This window comes from Hyperoodon ampullatus (assembly GCF_949752795.1).
Source record: "Hyperoodon ampullatus genome assembly, chromosome: 9".
Lineage (NCBI taxonomy): Eukaryota > Metazoa > Chordata > Mammalia > Artiodactyla > Ziphiidae > Hyperoodon > Hyperoodon ampullatus.
This window is the reverse complement of record NC_136922.1, coordinates 81,856,095-81,877,485: the sequence shown is the minus strand read 5'-3', so window position 1 is coordinate 81,877,485 and position 21,391 is coordinate 81,856,095. Positions and strand designations below refer to the sequence as shown.

General features: G+C 39.8%; 1 pseudogene across 1 annotated transcript; it reads right to left on the bottom strand.

The window, feature by feature from the left end:
- Positions 1-727: 727 nt before the first annotated feature.
- On the bottom strand, positions 728-19,864 carry LOC307058388 (annotated as a pseudogene). Its single transcript has 5 exons — positions 19,639-19,864; positions 16,760-16,902; positions 15,318-15,452; positions 5,118-5,207; positions 728-1,168 (listed from the first exon to the last, which is right to left on the bottom strand). The product of its transcript is annotated as an uncharacterized misc_RNA (transcript).
- Positions 19,865-21,391: the final 1,527 nt, after the last annotated feature.

Here is a 21,391-nt window from a genome sequence, read left to right as displayed (position 1 = left end):
CTCAAAACTTTTGTAGCAACATCTAATCATAATAGAAGCTCTTGTTGCTGTCCAATTTAAGTGTATATTTATTTTCTTAAAAAATAATAAAATGTAGATACATCTTACTTATTTTCTTCCAGAAATTTCTCTTAAATTATTTTTTTAAAGTTACCTTCACTCAAACTCTTAGTTCAAATAGAGTCAGTTAATGACCTGGCTCACTCTTCATCCTGCATCAGCCACAGTGGCCTTCTTGAGGCCCTGAAACCCTCCAAACCTGCTCTCACTTAATGACTTTTGCATTTGCTCTTCCCTAATCCAAGAATGCTCTTCTCAGATACATCTGTGATCTGCTCCTCCTGCCTTCAGGTCCTCTCACTAGGGAGCCACATTTCATGACCTTAGATGTAATTTCCAATGCTCTCCCACACTCCCTAATCCCTTTACCCTGCTTTGTTACCCTCCACTGCATTTAGCACCATTTGATATAAATGTATGTGTTTATTTATTATCGTCCATTTTCCCACAATAATTTAAGCTCCCCAAGGACAGAGACTTCGGCACATTCACATCCTTATCCTTAGTGCCTCGCATGAAGTAAGCACCCAATAGATAACTGCTCTATCTAATGGCTCTATGGAGCCAATGAATACCTTTTATTTATTTATTTATTTTACTTGAAAGCCAACAGATTATTTTAGAAGTAGATTGAAGTTAAAGAAAAAAAATCAGCATCTCCTACCCTTCAGTATTTCAAGGAAGGATTGACGTTGTTGTAGGGGGTAAAAAAGATCAACAGAATCACAGAGAAGGTCATGCAGAGAAACTGATAATTTAAAGTTAGCCATAGGAGGCTTATCCTTCCCTTTCAAGACACCCGAAGAACGTTGCTGGCAAGACTCTCCATGCCAGCCATGAGAGCAGTGACACACAAACCCATCCTTCATGTCCTTTATTGTCTTCAGTTTATTGGCTGGAGAAATGATGACTCTCAAACTCTTACTTAGGACATATTTCTTACTGCTACTTTCAGGCATATGCAGATAGGAGGAGGATTCAGGTGCTTTTCGAACACATCTTCCATTATTGTGACACAGACTTTGCAGAGTTTGGCTGCTGTGGTCACATTAACAGCATAATGGTCCAATGGCCCTTGAATAAATTTTTGCACAGACAAGCAGGTCTCCTGTAGGAAAAACAGAGATCTATTTAGATCACTTTCAAAATGTGATTCCATTATCCAGGTGGTATTTATTAATACCTGACTTTTATATCTGGTAAGGCTGGGAAGAAAGAGCATTTCAGTGATTAATCATTTAAATGATAGACTAAACCCTTATAAAGTCCCATAAGTGATGATCCATGCCTTTGATTAGGAATACACTAATGAACCAATTTCATACCATTTTCAGGGGAAGATGATTCCACATTTTTCCACTAGAGACTATCCTTAAAGAGGTATTTGTAGTAACACTTTACAAAGAAAATCATTAACATGGGGTTTTTTTTTAATTTAAATTTAATTGTGAAACAATTTTGATACTGATACTTCATCTATGTTAATATCAGGTCAGATTTTTCTAAGACTGCCAAGTTATGCCATTCCTCTTCTTACCTCTGCAGAGATAACCGTCCTCCTGAAGTTGGGGGAGGGGCGTAGTCCTTGCATCCATGTTTTTATAACTTTACTACATATAAATGTAATTATGAACAATATGTAATATTATTTTGCGTTTTTAATTTTTTTATACTTTTCTTTTTTCTTTAATTAATTTATTTATTTATTTTTGTCTGCGTTGGGTCTTCGCCACCGCGCGTGGGCTCCCCCGCACTGTGACGAGCAGAGGCCACTGCTCACTGCGGTGTGCGGGTCTCTCACTGTGGTGGCCTCTCTTGCTGCAGAGCACGGGCTCTAGGCGTGCAGGCTTCAGTAGCTGTGGCACGTGGGCCCAGTAGTTGTGGCTCGCGGGCTCTAGAGCACAGGCTCAGTAGTTGTGGGGCACGGGCTTAGTTGCTCAGTTGTTCCACGGCATGTGCAATCCTCCCAGACCAGGGATCGAACCTGTGTCCCATGCGTTGGCAGACGGATTCCCAACCACTGCACCACCAGGGAAGTCCCAGTGTGTTTTTAAATTTTTATATAAATTTATATTATATGGGATATTTTATTTTATACAACTTGCTTTTCAAACAACATTCTTGAGATTTTTTCCCCAATGTTCATACATGTAGCCCTTTTTTAAAAAAAATTTAGCTGTGATTCAGTTTCATAGTATAAATATATCATCCACTATTTATTCATCAGTTGGGTTGTAGGAGAGTCTATAAAAGATCATTATTTACAATCAAAAGCCTAAGTCACTTGTATAGCATATAGAAAGTAAGGTTCTCTCCCCACAAGTCTATGGTTGGGTGCCATTGATGTGTCCACAATTTGGGGCTTTAACACTAGGACACATTTTCACCTATGGATGATCACACTGTGTGGCTAGGATGGGCTAGCCTAACTGAAATGACATCATCAGCTAACCCAGAATAATCTGGCTAGAATCTTCATCAATGCCTGCCTTGATCCATAAAGGAAGGACCATGGGAAAATCCTAGTAGATTCAATAAACATAAAGTGTGTTTTCAACTAGCATGTCAGTTATTTTGCATAAAGAACTCCAATTAATTTAAAACAGTGGGATAGTTTCTCTGGGAGAAGAGGCCCTGGAAATGTGAATCCATCTAATAAGGATTTAGGGGTTCAAATGCAAAATCATAAGGCAGAATAAAGCACTTAATGGCAGGCAGTTGAACAAGGATCACTTGGGCAATTACAAGTTCTGAAAATCCTGTGTGTAATGTTTTTGTTCAAGGCACATTCAGTCTAGGCCAGCTTCATACTATATTTAGGAAAAAATGCCATTTTTAGTCAGGGCAAGACTCCTTACCTGAGGCATCTGAGGAGGTTTCTAGGACAGATGGAAAAAAATAAAACCAGGAAACCATAGAATAAAAAAGAAAGGAAGAAAAAGAAAGAAAGTGGGGGGAGGGAAGGGGGAGGAAGGAAGGGAGGGAAAGAGAGAGAGAGAAAGAAAGAAAGAAAGAAAGGAAGGAAGGAAGGAAGGAAGGAAGGAAGGAAGAAAGGAAGGAAGGAAGGAAGGAAGGAAGGAAGGAAGAAAGGAAGGAAGGAAGGAAGGATGGAAGGAAGGAAGGAAGGAAGAAAGGAAGGAAGGAAGGAAGGAAGGAAGGACAGAAGGAAGAAAGGAAGGAAGGAAGGAAGGAAGAAAGAAAGAAAGAAGGAAAGGGGGAGGGAGGAGGGAGAAAAGAAAAGATTGGGGGGAGACTGTAATCAAAGAGAGCATAGAACACAGGCAAACCCGATCAAGTTCAACTGGTGCATCCCCTGTTCTGTCCCAGCCCTCTTCCTTGAGATTCCTTCTTCACTCATCTTCCAGGATGTCACACTCTCCTGGATTTTTCCTATCTCACTGAATGCTCCTTCTTCATCTCCTTTACCAGCTCCTGCTCAACTTTCCTACCTCTTAACCCTGGAGTGCCCTAGGCTTAGTTCTTGGACCATTTCTCTTCTCCAGCTGTACTCTCGCTGGATAAACTCATCCCATCTCACTGCCTTAAATAGAACTCCCAAATGTGTATTTCCCAGACTTTATCCCTGACTGACTGTACACCCACCTGCCTGTTTGACATCTCCACCTGGATGTCTCACAAACAGTTCAACCTCAACCTACTCCAATCTGATCTCCTGATCCTCTTCCCAGCCTGCTGCTCTGACAGCCTTCCCCATCTCAGCATATGCCAGCTCCCTCTTTCCAATACCTCAGGAGCAAAAGCTTGGAGGTGCAAGTTTTGTGGGTGTTGGGAGTGTCCCTAACCAAATCTCAAGGGCCCCTCATGCAAGAAGGAGCCAGACCCTACATGGCAGCCATGTGCAAAGGTCTTCAAGAGACAACAATAATTATAAATGTCACCAAATAAATAAAAATTACCTTGCCCAGCTGTCTCCTCTCCACCCTAGTCTCCTTACCCATCCTTGAAGCAAATGAGCAACAAAATTGATGGTACTCCTCTTCCCCGTAACTGAGACCCAGACTTGGGGTGTGGGGAGGAGAAGCAAGAAGTTTTAACCTGGAGAGTAACAACCACCACCTATATGGCACTTACCATGTGCCAGGTACTGTTTTAAGTGCTTTACATGTATGAATAATGTAATTCTCATAACAGCCCTATGAGATAGATACTATTATTCACCCCATTTTACAGATAAAGAAATTGTAGAGATTTGCTCAAGGTCGAATGGCTAGTAGGTAACAAAAAGTGAACACTGGAACCCAAGCAATTCAACCCCAGGCCTCCTGCTCTTACTAACCCCACCATGCTGACTTGTGCAATGCCGAACGAGAAAGATGTGGCTGTTTCTATATTTTATGAGACTGGATGTTTTAATACCTGAAAATTGAACTATTTGTTAATACCTAGAAGTGAGGAAAAACTGCGGTTTCAGAATTTTCACTTAGGTAGTGTGACAGGCCACCAACTGAACATGTCCGAAGTCAGCTGTGGAAAAATAATAGAGTTATCCCATGTGAGCATTTCTATCAAGAGTAGATTGTTAATAAAGTTTATATAAATATATTTTTCCTCCCATGAGCATTTCTATCATAGATAATCAGAAAATAAAGAATCACTTTTGGAGAATCCATCCTCCATGTGGATGAAAAAATATTTATTTTTAAAGTTTAGTATTCTTTCTTTGCCACATATATATTACATCATTTAATCTACCAAAATTCTGGCAAAGTAGGTTTTATTTCAGTCCTTTTTTTTAGATGGAGAAATGGAGTCTCAGAGAGGTTAATTAACTTGTCCAAGATTACACCCCTAGAATGTAAAATTTGAATTCTCACTTAGGGTTGTCTGATTGGAAAACTTGTGCTCTTTCCACGCTACTACCAGCAACAGTGGCTGGTACAGAGTAAGTGCTCAATGTGAGTGCCTGTCCTCTTTGCACTTTATTAAAGCCAAGTGAGTAGATAATCTGCAACCGTTTGTCTCCAACCTGAAAAATTAAAAAAGAAAATCAATATCTAGAAGACCTCCAAGAGGCTGACGGAGTAATCACTGCTTACCTTTGAATCAGAATATTCATATCCTCCCCACAATATTATTCCTGCCATCCCCAATGCTGCACTCTCACCAACTATATGTACCAAGTCCTCCTAGAAAAGAGAAGGATCACAAGCGGTTTGTGCCAACCATATTTAGTCATTGACAATTCAGTAAGTCTCAATCCGTCAACTGTGGTAAAGAGCGCATTGATAATGTTATCTTTGTGTCTAAAACAAAGGACTATAGAGCAGAACTGGAAAGGGTAATTCTGCCTGGGATACTTACCTGATAAATATTTATGATGCTCCAGGCAATATTCTAGACACTAGGAATATAAAAATGAAATAGATTCCAGTTCTTGTTCTTGAGGGAGTGCTTTACTGTGATGACTGAGACAGACATATATAACTACAGCATAACAAATTAGATTACATATTAGCACCAACAAGATATATAGAGATTAGAGGAAGTGCTTAATGCTGCATGGAAAAGTCTGGGAAAACTTCCTTCAAGAGGTGAAATTTTAGAAGGGTCTTTGGAAATGAGTATAAATTGATAAAATAGACTAGAGAGAGCAGAGTTTTATATCCAGAAGGAAGAAAAATGGCAGAGGCTCATATGTACGAAAGAGCATGATCCATCCAGAGAAGTGCCAGTAACTCTTACGGTAAAAAGCACAGGGGACTTGGGGAGAAGTAAAGGCATCTGAATCATTGTATATAAGTAGGATCCAAATACAAGTGTCTTTTATGCTATTTTATTTTATTACTTTATTTTATTTTATTACGCTATTTTAAAGTCCTAGGGTTTAACTACAAGAAAGTTTTAGTATTGGAAGGCCACACATTTGCAACTTTTTAAAAATAAATTTATTTATTTTATTTTATTTATTTATTTTTGGCTGTGTTGGGTCTTCGTTGCTGCACCCAGGCTTTCTCTAGTTGCAGCAAGCAGAGGCTACTCTTCATTGTGGTGTGTGAGCTTCTCATTGTGGTGGCTTCTCTTGTTGTGGAGCACAGGCTCTAGGTGTGTGGGCTTCAGTAGTTGTGGTGCACGGGTTCAGTAGTTGTGACTCGTGGGCTCTAGAGCGCAGGCTCAGTAGTTGTGGCGCACGGGCTTAGTTGCTCCTCAGCATGTGGGATCTTCCCAGATCAGGGATGGAACCCATGTCCCCTGCATTGGCAGGTGGATTCTTAACCACTGTGCCACCCGGGATACCTGCTCCTTCCCTGTCCAATGGGAGGTGACAGGTGAGAGAGAAAATAACCATCAATCAAGAGGGCTTCAGGGAAAAAAGTCCAGGAGGTAGACAGTGGAGATGATTGCACAACAGTGTGAATGTACTTAATATCACTGAACTGTACATTTGAAAAATCATTAAAATGGTAAGTTGATTGTATGTTTACTTTACCATAATTAAAAAATAAACTTAAAAAGAATGCTGCAGGGGAAGCAGAAGACAGCCAGTTTTCTGTTATATCAAGAAAGTTAGGTGACCATTCAGAAAAAGAGATGTATGATCTAGGGGATTTTCTTGACTACAGATTTTAAACTATAGAGGATATAATGGACAGGTTTGTCAGGTCAGGGAGGGATGTGAATTTGGCTCCATGACAGGGTATAGAGGAAAATACAAGTGATAAAAATAACCTGGGAGTTTGGGCTTTATGTGTTAAAGGCATGATGGAATGCATTCTGATGGAGTCTTAAAGGGAGGTAAATCATCAGTTCCAATTACAGCCTCCTACTTGTCACTGGTATCTTAGATATTTTGTAGTGAGAAGTATTGGGAAAGGGACATCATTTTGCCAGCAGCATTCAGAGTTCTGTGGGCCTCACTTTCATTTCTGCCCAGGACAGTGTCAAAGGTGAAAAAGATGTGGTCTAGCTTTTTGTTATGCATGTTTTCAACTAAAATGTGAACCAATTAACATGGTTCTAAACACACAAGTGTGTGTGTGTGTGTGTGTGTGTGTGTGTATAGAGACATCTATACAGATATATGTGTCTATATGTATCTCCAAATTCATATGTAATTGGGGATTTCATTCTTTCCACTCAATGACAGTAAACCCTGTGACGTCTCCCAGATAGATATATTTTTTACATATGATGAAATCAACAACCACTAAGTTCATTATGATAACACTTAATTAACTTAGGATCCAGTAAAAAATCACACTGCGGTTTACAACAACTTTAAACCAACAAAGGTTTATAATAACGTCATAGAGCCTCTTACAATGTGCTGTGGGGCATTCCAGACATAGATGAAATTTTCTCTCAAGGCATGACTTGTTTGCATGAAAGTTGGAGCCCTGTAGAAGCCACGCGGCATCAACAGATTTTTTTAACCTGCAGGTTACTTACGGTTTTGATTTTCTCAGAGAGAGTCATAGTAGTTTTCTAAAAAGACAAAGAAAAGAAATAATGATTAAAGCAGATTTGACTCCATAGAGCATTTGTTCAAATTCACCCATATTTCCAATTTCTAATAAAATGATGTCAGGTCAAATTCAAATTATTTAAATTCCCCTACAAAAAATTAATAACAAAGGAGTAAAATATTTTCTATAAAGCTTATAAAATACAGACTTAGGGCTTCCCTGGTGGCGCAGCGGTTGAGAGTCCACCTGCCAATGCAGGGGACACGGGTTCGTGCCCCGGTCCGGGAAGATCCCACGTGCTGTGGAGCGGCTGGGCCCGTGAGCCATGGCCGCTGAGCCTGCGCGTCTGGAGCCTGTGCTCCCCAATGAGAGAGGCCACAACAGTGAGAGGCCCGTGTACAGCAAAAAAAAAAAAAACCCCAAAACAGAACCCTCTAAAATACAGACTTAGACTTTGGTTTGCTTACTTACATAGATTGCCATGGCATTAGAGCCACCTCAGCCTGATGGCCTCAAGGACACTGGAACAGGAGTCCAGACATATTTTCTGATCTTCACGGAGTCTAGGACTGTGGGAGAAAACATGAATCTTCCCTGCAGATAGGTTTCCAATTTGTAAGATCTGTCAGATGAACTCAGGCTCCCTGAAAGAGATTTGGCTGGAGGGGGTACAAGAAGAGTATAGTATTCTTGAAGGCTAGGTAGATTGAGGTCCAGCATCCAAAGATTGGAGGGAACAGGTACAAGTACAGTGTGAGCCTGGGCTTGACCATCTTCTGACCCCTCTTTGTCTCCTCCCTTCAAGAGCTTGCCTGCTCTGGGTAAAAGAGAACAATGATTTAGAAGAAAGCACTGTGATTCCTACTGCCACAGGGACCTATAATTTCCCAGTGGAATTAAAATAGCAAGCTTCTCAGATATCTGGGGAGAGATAAGAAGATCACTATTTTGAGGAGTGGAGTAGGTTGGTAGCCACACAGAAAAGGGCTGGGACAAACCCCTTGAGCAAACTGTGACAAGGGGTCATAAAGTCAGAGCAAAGGACATTTGAGCAGAAGGAATGCAACGTGCTGATTAAGTCAGAATCTTTCTTCTCCCTTCCTCTAGGACTCCTCCAGTTACAAATTGGAGGGGACAGAGTAAAGTGTTGTATAGCCACATGAGGGGTCTCAGACACTGGAGTCTGTGTATTGTTACACATGTGAACCATTTATCCTCAATGGTGGGTAAAGTCAGGAAAAATATGTGAATAACCACACTCATCACGTTTCTTTAGGAAAAAAGTGTCACGTCATATATGCCATTTACTACTGTGCTTTATTCACATCAGGTGGGTGGTGGCTTGTGAAGGTAATCAGCCTGGCTATAGGGGGGGAAAGTTACATTTTCTTAACGTGTATATAGTATAGTACGAGTAAATTGTGAATTACAGTATAAGGGTATATAAACAACCAACAAATTATACGAAGTTGAATCACTTCTGTAAGTTAGACAACCCAGAGTGCCACCTGAGTTCAAAACATGAAGATACAAATGTGGTTAAAAAAAAGTCTTGATAAGCTTTGAGCTAGAAGTGTATTTGAGGCTTGAACTTAAGCAGGATTTGAACAGGCTGAATTTGCAAAGGGACTCCAGATGGAGGGAAGAGCAGGAAGAAAACTACAGAGGAAGAGAGACAAAGGGCCTGCACAAACGGTAACACACACTGCTTTGCGAGGTGTAGATAGCTTGAGGTAGAGAAGTCTAGCAGGAAGTTAGGAATTTTTCTAGAAGTGTGGAACTGGGAATCTTCTTTGCTGAGGAGGTGGTTGACACAAAGGAAGAAAATATCTACAGACAAAAGGTGAGACAGGAAGATTTTGGAAATCACCTCAAAATTGAAGAAGGAGAGAAAATATCCAGTAACAGAAGGAAAAAACAAAAGCCATGAGAGAATAGGGAAGACAGGACAGTGTACCCAAGGATAAGGGTCCACAAGCATTTAAAGAAGGTAATGAGCTGTGCAAGATGAGAACCAAGAAAAGACAACTTGCTGAGGCAATCAGATGCTGACTAATGACCTTCAGTATAGCAGTTTCAAGACAGTTAAGGGTTTTATGAGTGAATCCACTTAGTGAAGGCAGCATTCTTCTTCAGACTCAAGTGCAGTCTCTGTGTCCTCTTGATGTCTCTCCCTAGGGATCCTTCAGCTAGAGTAAAGAGAGGATTCCATCTCAAAAAAAGATGCCTGGATGGTTCAGGCCTCTTGACTCCCATATACTCAACTGAATTTACTCCTGAAGAGGTAAAAGAACAAACTGACACTATAAATTAGAGTCATAGTAAATAATCAGGTGTGTGGAGCTTGATGTCTTTTAGTCCTGAAATACTAGTGGATTTAAGAGATATGGGTAATGCTAGCTGATACAGTAGTATATGACTGTAGATATTTCATAATCTAAAAGATATATTATATTTGGAACAGTACTGCATCTTCCTTTTTTACTTATTAAGCCATCTTATATATATATATATATATATATATATATATATATATTTTTTTTTTTTTTTTTTTTTTTTTTGCGGTACGCAGGCCTCTCACTGTTGTGGCCTCTCCCGTTGCAGAGCACAGGCTCTGGATGCGCAGGCTCAGCGGCCATGGCTCACGGGCCCAGCCACTCTGTGGCATGTGGGATCTTCCCGGACCAGGGCATGAACCCATGTTCCCTGCATCGGCAGGCGGACTCTCAACCACTGCGCCACCTGGGAAGCCCTAAGCCACCTTATTTTTTCAAGCAGTTGAAAATAGGCATTTGTTAATGTTTAGCTTTGCTTTTAGTATCTTTTGTTTCTGTCTTTAAAATTAAAGATTCAATACCATGGAAAGATCTATAGGCTGCTCAAAAGTGACATATACTCATCAGTACTCTTTTGTAGGGAAGTCTTTAAAAGATGAAAAACCAAAACAAAAACTTCCCAACTTGGGCTCCACGATTTGGGTTAGATTTTAAATTTTAGATTAATAATAAATGTAGCTCAAGAATACACAAAATAAAGTAGGTTGAACTTGATTTGCACACTTAACGAGTGCAAAAAGGCAAAAGCTAAATTTAAATTTTATTAAACAGAGGATTCTCAGAAACAGAGAAGGCATCTTTTGATGATATGTAAAAATGAGAGGAAAGCTTTCCTTTAAAAATAAGTTTCTACCTGAAGACTTTGAAAAGATTTACAGTAGAGGGAGTTGTAGTGAAGAGAGAGATATTTTTTAATTTAATTTTTCAAAACTCCACATGGATATTGAAAATTAGAATTATCAAGCAAACATTTATCATTTTATATAATATCAGAACCTTCTGCAGCAAGCATCTGGGAAAATCTTTATTTTTGGAAGTATCAAGTATTACATTGGTTGCTTTGGCAGTGGTTGTACTTGGAGATTACATGCTCAGTTTTCTCCCAGACTCATCAATCTCCTCCTCTTCTGGGGAGGGATAAGGGGAGAGGCAGAGAAAAGATAAAAGTGTTTCTACCATACTATTCTGGAAATTTCTTTCCCTTCAGGACACAAAAACGGTGGAAAGAAATGTGCTTCTCCAATACATGTTTATAGGGTGATGAGATATTTTGGTGTGCTGGGGACAGTCACAATTACACCCATTGTCCTAGGTCCTAGTGTACCTTTTATTTCTCAGTTTTGCTCCAATTTAGAAAATAAATTATATGTACACCCTACATATGTAGCAATTGCCCTATATAGACCCAAGAGAAGTATAACACAGATCTTTCTCAGTTTATGGTGGGTTAAGTCTCAATAAGCCCATTATAAGTTGAAAATATTGTTAAATTGAAACCACATTAATCTACCTAACCTACTGTACATCACAGCTTAGTGCAGCCTCCCTTAAATGTACCCAGAACACGTACATTAGCCTACTGTTGGGCAAAATCATCTAACACAAAGACTGTTTTGTAATAAAATGTTGAAATGTCACATGTAATTTATTGAATACTGTAAGGAAAAGAAAAAAACAGAATGGCTGTATGGGCACAGAATAGTTGTAAGTGTACGAGTTGTTTATCCTTGTGATTGTGTGGCTGACTGGGAGCTGCAGCATTGCTGCTGCCCAGCATCACAAGAGAGTATCTTAGGGCAAATCACTAGCCCAGGAAAAGATCAAAATTCAAAACTTGAAGTATGGTTTCCACTGGATGAATATTGCTTTTGCATCATTGTAAAGTTGAAAAATCGTGGAACCACCATAAGTCAGGAACTGCCTGCACCGAAAATAGAAATTTCAAAGATTGTGTTTTCAGGGATCATTTCTATAGTTCATTATGAGAGACGTTTCTCTGGATGTGTAGAACACTTGAAACTCTGAGGAAGAAGCTTAGTGTTCTCTCCTGAGTGTGAAGCTGGTTCTTGGTGTTGGTTCTGCAACTGCCATTGGCCACTGATGATCATTCTTCTCTTCCTTTGGGAGAGCAAGAGGAAGAGGACACTGCCTGAGTAAAACAAACAACAAAAAAAGAAGTTTCAAAGTATTTTCTAATTAACCTACAAACTGGAGGAATATGAAATTGCAAAAAAAATTAAAACAAACAATAAAATTGGTGACATCAGTCAATATGACAATTTTATTTATTAACTTTATTCTTTATTTATAAGAGTTTAACAGCTTAGAAATAAGGGTAGGTTTTTTTTTAATTTGAAATTTTAACTATAGAATTATTAGTCATCTTCAATAAACCAATTTGTACTTTTTTACTCTTTCTCCTCATGAGAGGAAAGGCTTCATGTAATTTTTGGCTCGAGTTAATGAGCACACTGAAACATCTCACCTCTATTTAAGAGCATGCTAAGATCCATTTATATAGAATACACCAAAATTCCTTTTCTGGATTAATAACTACCAGTGCTACCCCTGAACCAACTCAATTCCACTTAAATTTAAGAAACAATAGTTTTGGACTCATAGATTGATGGAACAGAATAGAGCCCAGAAAAAAACCCACACATTTATTGTCAAGTAATTTATGAGAAAGGAGCCAAGAATATACAACGGGGAAAGGACAATCTCTTCAATAAATGGTGTTGGGAAAACCGAACAGCAGCCACATGCAAAAGAATGAAATTGGACCATTATCTTTTACACCATACACAAAAATTAACTCAAAATGGATTAAAGACTTGAATGTAAGACCTGAAACCATAGAACTCCTAGAAGAGAACATAAGTATCTTGACATCCATCTTGGTAATGATATTTTTGGATTTGATACTAAAAGTAAAGGCAACAAAAGTGAAAATAAACAAATGGGACTACCTCAGACTAATGCTTCTGCACAGCAGAGGAAACCATCAACAAAATTAAAGGCAACATACTGAATGGGAGAAAATATTTGCAAATCATATATTGGATCAAGGGTTAATATCCAAAATATGTAAAGAACTCACACAACTCAATGATAAAAAAAACAAACAATCTGATTTTAAATGGGCAGAAGATCTGAATATACATTTTTCCAAAGAAGACATAGAGAAGGCCAACAGATACATGAAAAGATGCTCAATATCACAAATCATTAGGAAATGCAAATCAAAATCACAATGGAATATCACCTGACACCTGTTAGAATGACTATTATGAAAAAGACAAGAAATAACAAGTGTTCGTGAGGAGGGATGTGGAGAAAAGGTAACCCTTGTACACTAATGGTGGGAATGTAAATTGGTGTAGCCACTATGGAAAACTGTATGGAGGTTCCTCAACAATTAAAAGTAGTACTATCACATGATACAGCAATTCCACTTCTGGGTATTTATCTAAAGAAAACAAAAACACCTAACTCGAAAAGATATATGCATTCCTATGTTCACAGAAGCATTATTTACAGTAGCCAAGATATGGAAATAACCTATATGTCCATTAATGGATAAATGGATAAAGAAAATGTGATACACACACACACATATGTATACATAATGAAATATTATTTAGCCATAAAAAGTGAAATCTTGCCATTTGCAAAAACATGGATGGATCTTGTGGGGATTATGCTATGTGAAAACAGAGAAAGACAAATATAATAGGAGCTCACTTGTATGGGGAATCCAAAAAGAACAAAGCCCATAGATACAGGGAGCAGATAGCTGGTTGTCAGATTGGGGGGTGGGAGGGAGGAAGTGGGATAAATGGGTAAAGGTAGTCAGAAGGTACAAACTTCCAGTTATAAAATAAATAATCCATGGGGATGTAATGTACAGCATAGTGACCATAGTTAATAATACTGTATTGCATATTTGAAAGTTTCTAAGAGAGTAAATCTTAAAAGATCTCATCACAAGAAAAAAATCTTTGTAACTATGTATGATGATGGATAGTTAACTAGTTGGTTCAGTAAGATTTTTTCAAGTGCCTCAGTATGGAAACCAGAAGTGAATGAGAACTAACATAAATATATGCCTAAATTGATCACATCCTCATGAGCCAACAAGGGACAGGAAATGAGTGGTGGCTAAAGGAAGATTAGTGAAGCTTCTACTTCAAGAGGATGAGATAGACATAGAAACCAATCTTGCATAATAAATTATCTTTCAAAATAACATTGGGATTTGAAATGGATGAGTAGAAAGAATTTTTTTTTTTTTTGCGGTATGCAGGCCTCTCACTGTTGTGGCCTCTCCCGTTGCGGAGCACAGGCTCTGGACACGCAGGCTCAGCGGCCATGGCTCACGGGCCCAGCTGCTCCGCGGCATGTGGGATCTTCCCGGACCGGGGCACGAACCCGTGTCCCCTGCATCAGCAGGCGGACTCTCAACCACTGCGCCACCAGGGAAGCCCCATAGTTCATTTTTATGTGCCTGTGCTGCAACTTGGGACATGGCAGCCCACATGTTTGCTTCCTCCCAGAATCTCAAATGGTGAGTATAAGGGTGAAAGAGTACCTCTCCATTCTCTGTGTTCCTTGCACTTAAAGAATGCCCGGGTCTAGGCCAGAGCCAAAACCCGGAGAAGGAAAAATGCAGAGAGACATCCACTCTCTTCACTCTCTTACTGTCCTCTTCTTCCCATAATTACCCTTAGTTTGAAAGGAGTGTGTTTTACCCCAGACAGGGCCTGGCTGGCCGCCATAGGTAGAGGGGGAAATATCTCTCCATCACTGGTTAACTGCTAAGCTGAGTCCTCCAAGATTATAAGGCTGAAGTCTTACTGCACAATCCAAATGTATACGTCAGAAGAAGAATTTTAATTTATTCCATTTGCATTCATCATATAAACAAATTTTAGATTCATCCTGCACAGATGGAAGCTTTCTTAACACCAAGGTAAAAGTCATGAGTTCAGAAAAGCAAAAAAGAAAATTATATTATTTATGTTAAAAATTATGAATCCTCACATCAAACTTCTAAGATTGGTACGCTTATTAATTCTATTTTAGAAAACAGATAATCGATGCTCATAAAGGTTATGTAACACAAATTATAAGATGATATTATTGGGGTTTCAAACAATTCTATTTACCAAGCTCCTGCTAAAATGCCTTTTCTTGAAATTTTTGTGGTTAATCCTTGCAAAGAGAAGAAAATCAAAGTTGAGGATTCCAACACAATATGTAATACAGATGACTATAGACTGACTTAAAGTCTACACCCTAACAAGGGCCCCAAAAGTAAGTAATCTGAAACAGAATCAGGTCATGTATTGGTTAGGAATGACATAAGAGAGCAGAACATCCTTGCAGAGAGAAAGCTGGCATTATTCTGGGCATGTGCTCAAGGGTTACGATCAACTCCAAAATCTGAGTAGCTTAACACAATAAGTTTACATTTTTTTTTTTTTTTTAAGTTTACATTTTTGTCCACATTACACCTCTCATATGAGTTGGCAGACTTTCTGCTCCACACGGTCATTCCGAGACCCAGGCCAGTGGAGCTGCCGCCATGTTGTAGATGCACCAGCCTGAGCTCGCAGCTTCCTCTGGTGTTCTGTTAGGGAAAGAGGGAAACGAGGCACTTGCAGAGGCGTTTCAAATAATACACTTACATCCACTAGTATTTCACTAGTCAGAACTAGTCCTTTGAACCCATCTAATTGCAAGGTGGCCAGGAAATGGCAGGAGAGCAAATGGGTTTGATGTGCCCCTGCCACGGCCCCATGAACATAATTCATATATCCAGCCACCTGCCTCCTCCTTACTTAAGTTCTTTCATTTCCAATGTTACCTTTAAATTCAGGATAAATATTATTATCCTTGTTTTAGAGACTGCTTTACATATTGTGGTCAAGGAAAACTATTGCAAGATCTTTACAAAGCTTTATTAAAGGCTAAATTAGTTCTAAGATCATTGTAGGTAATATTTTGTGCGTGTGTTTTTTAATGAAGCAGTGTTTATGGCACGAGAACTCATCTACTCTTATACCTGTTAGGAATAAGGCACCCCACAAGTAGACGGGTGGAGCCTGCTGAATGCATGGTTTCTATCACCACAGCTTGCCCATAACTTTGGCCTTACTTCTGGTTTAAATACACGAGAGTGACTTCAGAGTTAAACATCTGATTGTGTTGCAACTGGCTTTTCAACTAACTGGTTTCCGTTTACAGAATTCCTTATTACATTATGAGTCTCGAACAACAGAAGTGTGCGAGTCAATATTAACACAGGGAACTTGAACCTACTATAAAAAGTTACTTCAGAAGTTGAGGTCTTTAGGAAATGTAAGGAAGTAGCACCACCTGGTGGGTAAGAATGACAGGAGAAATTGGAGATTTGCTTATTAAGAAATGAGTAGTTGTGGGAGCTTTAAAAAATTATTACAATTGCTGTAGATATAATCAGTTTTCCAAACAAAAGCCTTCTGAGAGCTTTGAATTGAGACCTGAGGAATGAAATTCTCTCCTTAGAAAACAGGGACAAATAGAGGGTGTATGACTTTTCACCTTACCATTTCTGACTGATGGCTGTTCACTGGGATCTGGGGAAACCCAGGTCAGTGAAAATGGCCTGTGGTAGTGATGAGAGGGTGGTTTACAACCAACCCAAGACTATAATCATCAAAGAGCCGAGAGTCTTGGTAATGTTAGAAAGTTTACACGTGCTAGGCCAAGGCACTGAGCATAGGCCTCCAACTCACTTAGTACTTATTAGTAAAGTGTGAGCACGGGGCCCTTCCTCATATCTGTTTATTGGTCAGTATCAGAATTTAATGGTGAGATTTTTTGAAAAAGGCAAGAACAACCAAAGTTTTCAGCTTTTCAGCTTTCAAGTATCTGTGCCCCATTTATCTAGCTGACATTTTCATACAGCTTGGACATTCCTTTGTTAACCTGAAACAAATATTTCTGCCAGATAGTTCTCCGGCCAAGATAGGTTTGTTTGGGATCAGTAAAGAACTGCAGTTCAGGGTCTGCAACCACGTCAAGCCAAGTGCAAGTCCCTGCACGGCAAGGGAAGGAGCAAGCTTTTATAGAGGGGGAAAGGAAGTTAAGAGGACTCTAGTAAACAACGAGTCCATGGCTTTTCATTGCCTGAGTCCTTGCCAGGAAAGAAGAGGGGTCTTTTTCTGTCCAATGGGCTCTGGTATTTCTATAGGGTCTGAGAGCTCCTCTTTCTGGTCTCCCAACTCTATTTAATTGAGATTTCTGTTTATTAATTTTTCATAGCTTCCTCGAGAAATTAAATTTGGGGTTCTATTGAGCCATTTTTGAAAGCTGAACTTAAACAGAGCAACCATGCAATGAACCTGTTCTGGAATACCTGACTGGAACACTTTAATCCCAGCTTTTTCTGATATGTTCGGCAGCAACAGGACAATGGTAGACCTGATCTACAGTAAGAGAAGGCACAAGAATAGTCACAGCGAACAGATGTTGAAACCTCATACATGTTACCCATCAGTTTATCATTGAAACTCATTAAGCCAGGCTCCCTTAAGGGACTGTTTTCACCTGACTTTCCCCCCTGTGCATATCAAAGCCAAATGTATTTTATAGTCTTCAAGTATATAGAGCAAGAAGTTGTAGTCAGCAGGCTTCGGGGTCAAGAAAGATGCCTTAGGGCTTCCCTGGTGGCGCAGTGGTTGAGAGTCCGCCTGCCGATGCAGGGGACACGGGTTCGTGCCCCAGTCCAGGAAGATCCCACATGCCACGGAGCGGCTGGGCCCGTGAGCCATGGCCGCTGAGCCTGCGCATCCGGAGCCTGTGCTCCGCAACGAGAGAGGCCACAACAGTGAGAGGCCCGTGTACCGCAAAAAAAAAAAAAAAAAAAAAAGAAAGATGCCTTAGCCCAGGAACTGAAAGTCTAGATTTTGAACCAGATTTTTTTTCTCTTTTGAGATCTTGTTACCCATTAGTTTTACCCTCCCCTCCCTACCCCCATTTCCCATCCCTCTCACCCTAATCAACCACTAATCTACTTTCTCTCTACAGATTTGCCTATTTTGGACCTTTCCTGTGAATGCAATTGGCTTCTTTGTTATTGGCTTCTTTCACTTAGCATAATGTTTTCAAGCTTCCTCCATGTTGTAGTATATATCAGCACTTCATTCCTTTTTGTAGCTGAATAATATTCCATTGTATGTATGTACCACATTTTGTTTATTCATTCGTCCTCCAAATGGCATTTGGATTTTTCCACCTTTTGGCTATTATGAATAATACTGCTTTGAACATTAGTGTACACATTTTTATGTGAACATATGCTTTAATTTCTCTTGGAATGAAATGACTAGATCCTAGAAATGGAATTGTTAGGTTATATGATAACCATGTTTAATAAAGAGTACCTGATTTTTAATCCTGGCTCTGGTGTTTCTAGCTCTGTGTTTTTAGGAAAGTTATGCCTCAGTTACTTTATCTATAAAATGGAGCCAACAGTACTTCATATGCTTGTTTTAAAGATAAAGGAAGTTACTATATAAAAGGCTCATAGGAACCTCCCTGGTGGTCCAGTGGCTGAGACTCTGCGCTCCCAATGCAGGGGGCCCAGGTTCGATCCCTGGTCAGGGAATTAGATCTCACATGTCACAACTAAAATTTAAAAAAAGATCCCCACATGCCACAACAAAGATCCCACATGCTGCAACTAAGACCCAGTGCAGCCAAAATAAATAAATAAATGTTTTTTTTCCCCAAAGGCTCATAATATATCTATAAATATCACATAAGTGTTTTATATATATATATATCAATTTCCATATCCTCTTCCCTGTCCCTTTCATGACAAAAGGAATAGTTTCAGGTTTGGTCAGATCTGGACAATTCTTCCTGTATTGTCCCAACTCTACTAACCATTTTCTGTTTTCCCAGAATGCCTAACCCCACATTGTTCTGTGTTTAAATTGTGGCTTCTTTTCTTTAGTGCCTTATAGAGGTTAATAAACAGTGCTTATTCTTTACATTGGAAAAAGATCAAAGTTCACTTAAATATAAGCTTTATAGAGGCTTCGTTTCCCTGCAGTATAGCTTGCAAACAGTTGCCTTCCTGCTTTACTTGTAAGCTGTGGGGAAGATATTTAATTATTTGCTTGGCCCAATACTCTTAACGCTAGTGTCTTACCCTATATGTCTCTGTCCCACAGGACTCAAGGAGTCAGTTTTATTCTGCTCCATTTTTGGTAAGAATTCCTTGTTTGTTGGGGTCCAAGGTGAAATGGCTCCCACCATGGTGCAGTACCATGACTCTCCCGGGTAACTATTATACATTCCACTAATCGTATTTCTGATTAAGCCAGTCATGCTTACAACCATGGAGACTACGTTGATAGTAAGCTCTCAAATCCTGTGATGCTCTATTTAACAATATGACTCAAAGGACATTGGGTCTCAGATTTTATCACTGTAAAAACAGTCCGCTTGGCATAAAGGTAAAATATGCTTAAAGTCAACTATCTAGCAAATACATCAAATTTTTCTTAAACAAAGAAGACAGAAGGGGAGTTTTATTTACTGAGAGCTTACTATGCGGCAGATGCTAACTGCTTTTATTAATATTTTGGACCAGCTCAAGGCTGAAGCATGACATGAAGTTCTCTATTTGTGCCTAATAGCACAACTTCTTGTTACAAAATGTCCCAGCGGCTTGGTGACCATCACAGAATGCTCCTAAGGACTGACACAGATACCCACACATCTTATTTTGCATGGGCCCAGGATATCTGTAGGTGAGAACTTACCTGGTCCACATATTGTGTTCAGGCAACCACAAACCAGTCTAGGGGACTGGGATTCCTTGAAGGAGGCTGGCCTGGAGAAAGGGACCTTAGAAACTATGAGAAGATACGGAAGAGCAGGTCTAAGCTGGTAGCTTGCCTGAATGTCAAAGGGAGCCATGGATGTGGCAGCAGGAGGCTGCACATGACCTTCCCTGACATTGTTCCTCACCAAGCATGAGTGTGCCATGGCTGGGACCTACCTGCAGATCTGGTTCTAGGGGCCTAACTTGAAATATCTCTGATCATGAGACTTGAAAGGAGGTTTTCTACTGTCCAGAGATGGAGAGAGGCATGAGGGCAGCAGCCTGGGGCTAAGAGCAGAGGATGTGAGAACAAAGTGACTGCAGGCAAACCTCACCCACAGGGCCTCCCAGGCAGAATTAAATGAATGGGAAGGGCTGCCACCAAAAAACTGATTTTTCTACTAGTCAAGCAGCTGTGGACTCAAAGCCTTGAGATTCGGGATATTATTATAAATGTGAAATATGTCCTGTCAGGTGAAGCCTAAGGCTATATGGGTTATGTGCATTTAATCTACACAATGGATTTTACAGAAGAAAAACTGAGGCTGGGTGAGGTAAGTCACCTAAGTGCACAGAGATAATAAGTAGCAGAGACAAGAATCAACACCCGAGCTGTGTGACTCCAAAAGCCAGGATCTTTCCCCTATACAATTTGCTTCTGGAGATACAGAAGATTCAATGGAGCATGAACAGCATGCACTTATAGTCTTCCAAATAAGTGGTAAAAAGCAACACATGTTGAACAACTATTCTATGCTAAGTGATTTGCCTATGCATCAGTGTGATTTTCTGAGAAATTAATTAATATTTTGATTTTTTTTCTATTGTCTTTTCACCAAAGAATAATGTCAGTGGCCTAGGTCTTTGAAATCTAGATTCCCTTTATCCTCAGAGTGAGAGTAATAGGACTCATTTCAAAGCCCTCAGCCGATATAGGGATTAAATTGAACTATTCCAAAGGGGATGAAAATGGAGGATTCAGGAAAGTGGCCCAACCCTGGAGGTTGTTCCCCGATTGAGTCATGGGAAGGACTGTAGATTTCTTCAAGTGCCTGGACTCAGCACTCTGGAGATAACAAGTCCTTTTATGAGAATGGATGTTTGAATGCCTGTGAGAATTGGCCTTAAGTGCTGCAGCTTGAGCACCTCGAGTAAGTCGTCTGTGGCTAAGGAGTCAGCAGAGAGGAACATCTCGAGTATATACTGGTCAGCCCACCCAAGGAGGCCATCTCCAGTATATGGCATAGAAGTAGTGCTCAACTATTGTTGAGCATTTAGAAGACTGAGCTACCATCCGTGTCTGTGAAGGTTGTGTCCCATTATATAGCAATTAGATGGAGCCAAGGGGAAAAAGAGTCATCCCTATTGACCAAGAGCCAGGCCCTTCCCCATTTTCCTAGGAATATGTACGCCCCAGGGATTGTGTAAGCTCCAATGAGGATAACCTCAGTTAATCACTTACTTTGGACTTCATAAGTTGACCTTGATAAGTTGTTGACTTGGAGATGGCTTTATTTAGAAAATAAAGAACCGTGACATCTTTGTACCTTGAGTGTTATGGAGATATTCATACTTATTATACACTTTCTATTCACATAAAACATTCTTGAGGTTCTACTATCATCTTCTATTTTACAGATAAAGAAATTAGACCTCTGAGAAGTTGAGCAACTTGCCCATGTTCACACAAC